Here is an 8,590-nt window from a genome sequence, read left to right on the forward strand (position 1 = left end):
GATGGCTACACTGCGGCCGTCCAGTTCTGGAAGGGCGTCATATGATGTCCTCCCAGAACACGCTCTCCTGCGTGCCCCAGGGGGCACGCACCCGGCGATCTCCATGATCGCTGTGTCCTATGACACGCTGATCACCGGGAAATGCACGAGTTCTCGGCTGCACTTTCCTCATGTTGGCAGAGTGCAAGGAAAGTACTGCCGAGAACCGGCAGTTGGCAGAGCAGGGATCGGCACCGATCATCAGGGCACTGATGATCAGTGCCCTAATGATCGGTGCCCAGCAGTGCCACCCACCAGTTCCGCCCACCTGTGCCCAGCAATGCACCCACCTGTGCCCAGCAGTACACCCACCTGCGCCCAGTAGTGCCACCCAGCAGTGCCACCTACCTGTGCCCAGCAGTGCCACCTACCTGTGCCCAGCGGTGCCACCCACCTGTGCCCACCAGTGCCACCCACCAGTGCCCATCAATGCAGTGCTGCCAGTCAGTGCCACCAGTCAGTGCCCAGCGGTTGTGCCAGTCAGTGCCCAGCAGTTGCGCCAGTCAATGCCTAGCAGTGCCGCCAGTCAGTGCCCAGCAGTGATGTTAGTCAGTGGCACCTATCAGTGCTGTCTATCAGTACCCATCATCAGTGCCACCTATCAGTGCCGCCTATCCGTGACACCTCATTAGTGCTGCCTATCAGTGCCGCCTATCCGTGACACCTCATTAGTGCTGCCTATCAGTGCCACCTATCAGTGCCCTTCAGTGCTGCCTATTAGTGCCCATCAGTACTGCCTATCAGTGCCCATCAGTGCTGCCTCATCAATGCACATCAGTGAAGGAGAAAAATTACCTGTTTGAAAAATTTTATAATAGAAACAAAGAAAATTTTTTGCAATTTTTTTGTTTATAGTGCAAAAAGTAAAGTGCCCAGCGGCAATTAAATACCACCAAAAGAAAGCTATTTGTGAGAAAAAAATGATACAAATTTCATATGGGTACAATCTTGTATGACCGCGCAATTGTCAATCAAAGTGCAACAGCGCTGAAAGCTGAAAATTGGCCTGGTAAAGAAGGGGGTATAAGTGCCCGGTAGGCAAGTGATTAATGCAACACGCTCAACTTTCTCTTGTCCCTATGTGCCTTCTGTCAGTTGTCAGTTGATAAAGTAAGTTGGTTGTTCTTGTGGCATACCTTAAATCAAATAGACCTGGCCCCAGGATGATCTCCAGCATTTTGACTTTATATTCCCACCCCTCTGCGAGGATGGGAGTTAATGGGTCCCTTTCCCCAAGATTCCTTACTAAAAATGGTATTCAGTAGGGCTGCCCCCTATCCACTTTGCTCTACATACTAATGATGGAACATTTAGCTGTTGCTCTCAGGCATAACCCTAATATTCCTGGGCTATCTATAGCAGAGTCTTAGGTCAAATTGTCCTTATCCGTAGAAGCCCTCTGTCAATACATATGTGGCGTAGGTGCAACGTGGTGTGGCAGGCAGAAAGTACAAGCAGGTCGTGCAGGGAGGCTTGTCCATCTGGTGCCACTTACAATCACACAGCGGTGACAACAGCGGCCTGAATACCTGAAGATGCCAACAGTGTCTGCCACAAGGAGAAGAATGTGGCCTGAACAGTCTAACCCAAAGGGGAAGTTTCCCTGCATTCTCTCTACTCCTCTGGAATCCTTCCATATTCCTAAGCACTGTCCCTACATTAGCCACTCACATAAGGCCAGGAGTCAGAGTCTTAAAAAGACTCTGCTTGACCCAAGATGGTCGCTAGAGTCACATGGAGTGAGCATCCAATCGGATACCGGCTCCCATGAGGCATAGGAAACCATAGAGAAACCCAGTTCCTCTCAACTTCCTTCCCCATCTGCATTGCTGCTGCAGCTGAGAGCCACCTGCAGCAGAGAATTCAGACTGCACTTGCTTACAGGTAACCCAACCTCATACAGCAATGCCGTCTATACTATAGGAATTGCAAAAATTCAAATTTTTGAGTAACTTTAAAGTCAACCTGTCAAAATCTGATATTCTTAATGTCTCACTACTGGAGTCTATGGTGCAGGCGCTGGTGGCAAACTTCCTATTTAAGATATTACCCACCTCTTTGAAATACCTTGGGATTCGTATTCCACAAGATCACTCTAATCTCTATTCTCTCAGTTACTAACTCCTCTATGATAGGAAAATGCTTTAGTGGTGTGGAAAAATCAATACACAACCCAAGTTAAACCATAAACTACTCTCTTTACCTAAGAACAGAGGGGTGTGAATGCCCCAGATTTCATCCTATACTATCAAGCTTCCATCCTTACCAGGATTCTAGACTGGTTCCACCATTCACAGGGTAAACTGTGGGTGCAAATTGAACAGTACCTGTCCCCACTTGACTTGCAGGCTCTCCTGTGGATCACCCCCCCCCCCTTCCCAGAAGAACATTGGCACCCTTATAACCCTTACCAAGCAGATGCTGGGCTTATGTGATACTTTGATTATGAACTTAAATATTTTCACCTATATATGCCTCATGAGGTCTCTGTTCTATAATCCCTCTTTCCCTATTGGGGTCCATTGGAAAAATCTGGGTCCTTGGGCCAAACCAACTCACCACTGTCTGGCCACAATTCTACCAGCCAGCAACCCATTCTCTAGCCTCACTGCCTATTTTTCCAACATTTATGGGATGGAACATTGTTTATTACAGTGACAATTGATCTCCTTTCTCTATTCTATCACTTACAGGCAAAAACTCACATCAACCTATTCGAGAGCTTGCGATTCACCATGTGGTCATGTGGGCATGTGGTCTCCCAAATTTTTTCAGTCCTGTCCTCCATATCTCATCTGAACCCTCTGGCCTATACGGTCATTCAGTAGAGGGAATTAAAGACCCAAATTGATGACTGGGAGAAATCATTCATTTTGTCACGCACACTCTGTAGCCAGCACTGCACAAGAGAAAAACTTTAAAGCCTTAATCTGGTGGTACAGGTGCCCAGACACTCTACATCGTCACTAACCTTCCCTAATATGTGCTGGTGATGCAGGAGTTTGTAGGGCACTATGCTATATAGAATATAACTATGCTGTAAAGTAATAGAGACATTTGTCTCTAATACTCTACAAATAACTTTGTTATAGTATCTATAATACCCAAATCAATTAAAACTGCTAAATGTGACATTCTTCACCATTTCCTGATGGCTGCAAGAGCCACCATTCTCCAACACTGGAGATCCCCATTTAGACCTACCCTGGCCAAATGGGTACTGGAAATGGACTCACTTATGGATCTGGAACACTTGTTGGCAACAGAATATGATAGGTTGGATAAGCATACTACGACCTGGGATACTTAGATCATATTCTGTAACTCACAGGAGTTTCAAGCCATGATTTCTTTATAAGGTGGGCATTCCAGGTGGGGGGCCTGGGGGTAGGGTGGAGTGTATGTCCCTTTTTCCTTTCTCCTTACCTTTCCCTCATCTTTCTTCATATTTTGCTGCCTTAAGTGCTTTGTCTTTTTGCTGCTCTCTTTTCCTTTTCTCATGCACTGCCCACTTTTTCTTTTTACAATTTTTTTTTCCACTAGGCGCCTGGGCTTTTTGTCCTTTTATTACATTCTATGTTCCCAATTTGACAAATGTGTGATCCCTAAATTAATTATTTGATTAATCCACACTTTGAGTAGTATTTGTCCAAATGGTTGACATTTCTTATGTTCTACATATTTGACGTGTCGATTTTGTCCAGGATGCCATACATTCGTATGACTGTAACTGGATCTGCACATTTTCGTGTTCATTTTCTTTTTTTTTTTATTATTGCAAGTCTTTCAAATACACTCATACCCTATAACCATGTGATCATATACTTGTTTTGTAGTGGTTTAATATTCCCCTCATATTTTTCCTTGTTCTTTGAAACCTACACTCACCTGTTCAATTGCTTGGTAACACCAATTGCTAATCAGCCAATCACATGGCAGCAACTCAATGCATTTAGGAATCTAGATGTGGTGAACACAACTTGCTAAACTTCAAACCGAGCATCAGAATGGGGAAGAATGGTATTTAAGTGACTTTGAATGTGGCATGGTTGTTGGTATCAGATGGGCTGGGCTGAGTATTTCAAAAACTGGTGACCTACTGGGATTTTCATGCACAACCATCTCTAGGGTTTTCAGAGAATGGTCCAAAAAAGAGAAAATATCCAGTGAGCAGCAGTTGTGTGGACAAAAATGCCTTGTTGATGTCAGAGGTCAGAGGAGAATGGTTCTAACACCTTGCTAAATCTATGCCACAAAGAGATAAGGCAGTTCTGAAGGCAAGAGGAGGTCCAACCCGGTACTGGCAAGGTGTACATAATAAAGTGACCGGTGAGTGTATAAACCTAATAAAATAAGAGTGAACTAAAAACCAGGAATATAGTAGTTGGCATGTAGGATTCCTCAAGAGTTGTCCACCATGAGTGTTCTTCCTCATGATTCTGTAGTAGTATATTATTATTGTTTAGTAGTTTGCTTAGTGTTTCACTTTACAACCTTGTCAAGTTGAGGTGCTCCATCAGTTGACTTTCCATTTTACAGTCAGAGCAATACCCTGAAACAAAGCCTGCATTCCCTTAAAGTGTTACTAAACCCACAACAATAAAATCAGTCTGTATATGCAGATATCCACCTGATAAGACAGATTGAACCCTCAGATTAGTGGGTATTGCTAGAGGGTTTTTTTTTTCTTGGGAGAGTGCATGTGATCAGCACAGGCCCAATCAGCACTGTCCAGACAGAGGGTCAGAGGTTTTGCATCCTCCTAGAGCAGAAAGAAAACTCCTACAAGCTTTAACCAGGGCTTTGCTGAAGTCATAAGACTGCTCTAACTGCTGACGAGAAAAAGTATTTAGCAGTTTATATTTACTAACATAATTGCATTTCCATGTTCTGTGTACTGTAGGAGACCACATATAGTGAATGCAGGGTCCTGGGTTTAGTAACACTTTAATTGTTCTCATTTTTATAAATATGATAAAACACTGAATTTTTAATCAGTGAGAATGCATTGTACCTAGTAAGGTCTGGAAAAGTCCATTTAGATTGGATCAACGAACATTTTATTCATAATTGTTATTAACTCTTACATCAGGGCTAGAATTAATAAGCTTTGCACATAGTGCACTTTCACTTTAATATGTATTAAACCATGGAAAATAACTAAAGTTCAGACACTTTGAGGATTTGTGAGGATCTTTTCACTTTTTAAAAAAAGATATTTTGGCAAATCAGACTGATTGAAATACCCAATTGTTGTTTATAGTCTATGGCCAACATGTTGTGTAGAAGCCCAACCTATTGCTGACAAGACTGGAGACCAAGCATTTAACTAATGACTGCCATAGATATTGTAGAGCCTTCAGACATGCAAACATGATCCAACTGTCTTTAGTCATGTAAATCTTCTAAAGCTTCCTGACCCTGAACTGCAGTATCTTGAGACGGTTTGTGAGAGCTATGAGGAGAGGCACATCTGGCATATTATCAGGGTGAGAACACCAACCAGACAGGGTTGTTCAACCGGTCTGATTACTTCGGTCTATGAAACAGCAGTAGACACTTCTGGTCAAGGCTTGTCAGAGAGAGATATCCCAGTCCAGATTTTCTGCTACCCACTGTCAATGAACAGCTATACTCCTGCTAATCTAGTCCAGAATACACTAATACACATATTATAAGCAGGCACTTTATTTTGATGTTACAATTACATGTAATAGAGATGTGAGAGGAAACCCAAACTGCTGGGAGTTCTGTTAACTATAGGACAGCACAGACAATTTTACATACTAATTGGAGAGAGTTGGGAGGTGTTCAAGCTTTTAGTTTTGACTGTGACTGTAGAAGGCATATTTTCTCTTGCTTCCAGTTCTTGTGGTGCCAGTACAAGAAATTAGAGGTAGTGGTTTTCACTGGGACAGGTGAGCACAAACCACAATAAAAACTTTAAATTAGTTGTAAACCTCAAATATAAACAAAGCATATCCCCCTATAGTGTATACTTGTCTCAATCTAGAACACAAAGTGTCATTTCTGTCTACTGCTCCATTCCACTGCTATCTGCATGAATCACTTCTGACAAGTTTTCCTGCCACCAAGAGGGAAAAAAAGGTGACGGGAGGGAGCTCAAGCATACAGCCTGTGATTGACAACCTCAGCTCTATTTTTTGTGCTCTATTTTGTGTGAAGGGGGAAGGCGTGTCCCTTTCCTCCAATCAGCTCTCAGAACTCTCCTCACCTAACTCTACAGTAACGTCAGCTCTCCTCCCCCTTTTTTTCTGACAGCTCAGAAGAGCTTTATAAATTCTGGACTTTGAAAAGATGTGGAGAAGATAAGACAGCAAATAAACAGATACAACTCATGTGGGAGAACTTGTATGATCGCTGTGTATCACCTGTGGCTAGTAACTTCACTAGGCATAAGGGTTTACAACCACTTTAGGAGAAGCTTTAGCCCCTCCTCACTCTTTTTATCGTGGCAAACAAGCTTGGGTGATGGGTTTCACAATGTATGCAGAAAAATCAAACACAAATCCTAATACCGTGTATATTAATTTCAGCATAATGATTGTATAATGATATGTATCCACAAAGTGCAAAACAGAAGAGGTCAATTCCATCAGGCTTCAATAACATTAGGCTCCAAATTTATTAAAAAGGTTAAAAAATGGACACCTTTAGAAGCATACATTACTTCTTCAGGTCTGAAAAGCTAACTTGAGTTAGGAATGAACACCTTTAGAAGCAAACATTACTCCTTCTTCAGGTCTGAAAAGCTAACTTGAGTTAGGAATGATACACTTGATAGAGTTACATAGTTAGTCTGGCTGAAAAAAGACAAACGTCCATCCAGTTCAACCATTAAAAAAAAAAAAAAGTTATAATCCTATACCCACAGTTGATCCAGAGGAAGGTAAAAAAAACCCCCAGCAAAGCATGATCCAATTTGCTCCTGCAGGGAAAAAATGCTTCCTGATCCCCCAAGAGGCAATCGGATATTCCCTGGATCAACTTTACCTATAGATGTTTGTTGTGGGAGAGTTAGTTGCCTGGTTCCCTCATCAGTATTGTAGTTCCATCCACTGGTCCCTATGTCACTAATTATTATTATTATACAGTATTTATAAAGCGCCAATAGTTCGCTCAGCGCTGTACATTACAAAGGGGGACAGAACATGTGACAGAACAATACCAATACAATGCAAAACATGAGGGGGTCAAGGGCCCTGCTCTTTCGAGCTTACAATCTAGGAGGGAGGGGATGGTGGCACAGGAGGAGATAGCTGTGGGGGATGGAGTGGTAGAAAGAGTGGAGGAGGTCGGCAAGTTAGCAGGGGGTGGGGTAGGCTTCCCTGAAGAGATGGGTTTTTAGGGTGCGCCTAAAGGAGAGGAGAGTAGGTGATAATCTGATGGGTTGGGGCAGGGAGTTCCAGAGGATCGGTGACACCCTGGAGAAGTCCTGGAGGCGGGCATGGGAGGAGGAGACCAGGGAACTAGAGAGAAGGAGGTCTTGTGAGGAGCGGAGTGTGCGTGTTGGGCGGTACTTGGATATTAGGTTAGTGATGTAGTTCGGGGCAATATGGTGGACAGCTTTGTACGTCAGTGTTAGGATTTTGAATTTGATCCGTTGTGCAATTGGAAGCCAGTGGAGGGATTGGCAGAGGGGGGTGGCGGATACAGAGCGGTTGGAAAGGTGAATGAGTCTGGCAGCCGTATTCAGGATGGACTGAAGCGGGGATAGCCAGCGGCGAGGCAGGCCAGTGAGGAGGGAGTTGCAGTAGTCGAGTCGTGATATGATGAGGGAGTGGATGAGCTGTTTAGTGGTTTCTGGGGTTAGGAACGTGCGGATTTTGGCGATGTTGCGGAGGTGGAGTCTTCATGAGTTTGTTAAAGATTGGACTTGGGGTTGAAAGGATAGGTTGGAGTCCAGAATGACACCAAGTACTCGGGCCTGCAGGGCGGGTTTGATGGTATTGTTGTTGGATGTGACGGAGAAGTCAATGGGGGGTGGTGTCCGGGCTGGGGGGAAGACAAGAAACTCGGTTTTGGAGAGGTTCAATTTAAGGAAGTGGAGTGACATCCAGTCTGATATGTCGCTCAGTAGGTGTGTGATTCGGGCTGAGACCAAGGGGGTGAGGTGGGGGGTTGAGAGATAGATTTGTGTGTCGTCGGCATAGAGGTGATAGTTGAAGCCATGAGAGTGTATGAGTTGGCCAAGGGAGGAGGTATAGATGGAGAAGAGAAGGGGCCCAAGGACAGAGCCTTGAGGGACCCCAACAGAGAGGGGGAGTGAGGGGGAGGTGGTAGCATTATAGGTAATTATTGGTGGCATTAGCAGTGGAAAAGGAGACCTTGTTTGAAATTTTTACTCTAGTGCCAGAGTTGCTGTAAATAGAGGATACACTTTATAATATGTAGATAATTCGTCAGAGTTGTACTTGATGTACAGAGCACGTGCTGCCATTTCTCTGCACCCCAGTTCCTGTGTTTTCATGCATAGTTGAGTCACTTAGCCTTGTTCCCATGTCCTATGCACAAAAACACTCGGGTACAG

This window comes from Staurois parvus, unplaced genomic scaffold (assembly GCF_062004578.1).
Source record: "Staurois parvus isolate SC_StPar_1 unplaced genomic scaffold, SC_StPar_1.0 ptg000692l, whole genome shotgun sequence".
Lineage (NCBI taxonomy): Eukaryota > Metazoa > Chordata > Amphibia > Anura > Ranidae > Staurois > Staurois parvus.